General features: G+C 38.9%; 1 protein-coding gene across 21 annotated transcripts in view; it reads left to right on the plus strand.

The window, feature by feature from the left end:
- NFASC (neurofascin) overlaps positions 1-2198 on the plus strand; it is a 91454-nt gene that overhangs the window by 1445 nt on the left and 87811 nt on the right. The window lies entirely within an intron of this gene.

Consider the following 2198-nt stretch of genomic DNA (forward strand, 5'->3'; position numbering starts at 1 on the left):
TGGTCAGTGGAAAGAGTACCTCCTTTCTATTGGTGGTCAGTGGAAAGAGTACCTCCTTTCTATTGGTGGTCAGTGGAAAGAGTACCTCCCTTCTATTGGTGGTCAGTGGAAAGAGTACCTCCTTTCTATTGGTGGTCAGTGGAAAGAGTACCTCCCTTCTATTGGTGGTCAGTGGATACGATTCTCTCTTACAGTGGTTATTATTGGAAAGAGTGCATCTCCTATATTGGTGGTCAATTAAAGGTATGCCCCCCTTACAGTGGTGATTAGTGGAAAGTTTCCCCACCTTACACTAGTGGGGGGAATGTCCCCTTACATTTATGGTTAGTGTAATCAATGCCTTTTTTATATTGGTGATTAGTGGAAAAAGTGCCCCACCTTACACTAGTTGGGATAATGCCCCCTTACATTGGTGATAAGTGGAAAGAGAAATGATTTTACGTTGGTGGTCAGTGAAAAGAATGCCCCCAGTACATTTGTAGTTAAAATGCCACTCTGCCAAATGGGTAAAGGAATGATTGGTGTCATGCTGCTGACTCTGCAAAGTGCCTTTAGCAATACACTATGCAGTCATCATCATATTGAAGGTTAGGCTAAAGCTTAAGTAATCCATAGAAAGCTCTAGAGAAACCTTAATGTTTCATAGAACCCTGACTGAGGATGTGTTTTATGAGATAGTTACCCTCTAGATAAAACAGATATAAAATAGTTATTTCATACCTATCATAGTGAAATTAAATATATTATTATAGAGTACAAGCTAGGAGTTTTAACAAACATTATTAGTAACTTGTCCAAATGTGCACAACATTAAATCATCTAAATGAAAACCACCAAGCATTACTGAAGATGGGGAGCTGAATGCATTTCATGTACTCAGCAGTAACAGTTGAGTGGCCTATTGCTTTGAGGAGCAACGGATACCAGCAACAGAAATATGGAATTACTAAATCATGAGGTTTCTACAAATGTAATACTGAAAAATTGATTCTGCAGTGGATTGTTTACCTGGCAACTTCTTAGATAAAAGATGAAATTAAATTGTTTTCAAACAGGCCAGTGTCACCAACTAAGCAACTTTATGTACGCATTGCACGGTGACTTTGCATTTCTGTCTAGATTAGGAATAAAAAATTGGATTCCACTTTTAGTAAATTAAACCAGTATGTGCATGCAGTGATTACCAGTGGTAGATAAATAATGGTCCAATGGTGGTAGGGTGTATTTGCAAAATTAAACTACGTGATGATTTTCTCCTTTCATTCAGTTTGCAGACATAAATTCTTAAGTGTGTAAAGGTTATTGGACTGCACATAAAAACATCCAACTGTTGAAGGCCTTATTTTCTCCTAAATGGTTACTTTAGACCATGAAGTGACAACATTTTGTGTCACTTAAATCTCCTATTTAAAAGTGATCATTTCAGTAAAAAGCAAGGTCTGCCAAATATAATATGTAGATTTTTATAAACGTTGTTAAATACACCTATTTTATGCTGCTTTATGGTGAAGTGACACTCAATAGCTTTTGGCAATATTCTGGGGGATGCTAAATATCCTCTAACATTACTCTAGACCTCTTTTTCTCAAATAGGGATTGTGGAACCCTTAAGAGGTTGCTAGGGGTTCATTGAGCAACAAGTCATATGTGCTTCTCAGGTCAGTTAAAGTGACATTCATAACCTTTTTAGCTGTATGTAAGGCTGACATTCTTCCCACTGGGCAGCTATGTTAGAGGCATTCTTCCCACTATCCACCAAGCTAAGGTAACTGAGCTATGGATACTGTAATTATAGCAGGGGTTTTCTGAAACCCTGAAACTTATTTCAAGGGTTCCCCATTGTGAAAAAAGGTTGATAAACACTACTCTAGACCTTGCCAGAAAGATAAAGACGCTCAACTCATGGTACAGAAAACAGGTAAAAAAGGTATATGTTTTAACTCAGGGGTGTCAAACTCTGGCCTGGGGGCAAAATCTGGCCCCCAACATACATTTTTGGCCCCCAAAGGAATCCTAAATATGAACTGCAGCTGGCCCCCCCCTGCATTGAAATAGCGTTGCTACTAAGGTTCCGCTACTATAATTTTAGTAGACCAGCAGGCTCTCTGCCTATGCGTGTCCCCGCATTAGACTGTTTTATAGACGCAAATAATGCCGGGAATGTTAGTACCCTGTTTCCCCGATTATAAGGCACTCTC

Source organism: Pyxicephalus adspersus, chromosome 1, assembly GCF_032062135.1.
Source record: "Pyxicephalus adspersus chromosome 1, UCB_Pads_2.0, whole genome shotgun sequence".
NCBI classification, from domain to species: domain Eukaryota; kingdom Metazoa; phylum Chordata; class Amphibia; order Anura; family Pyxicephalidae; genus Pyxicephalus; species Pyxicephalus adspersus.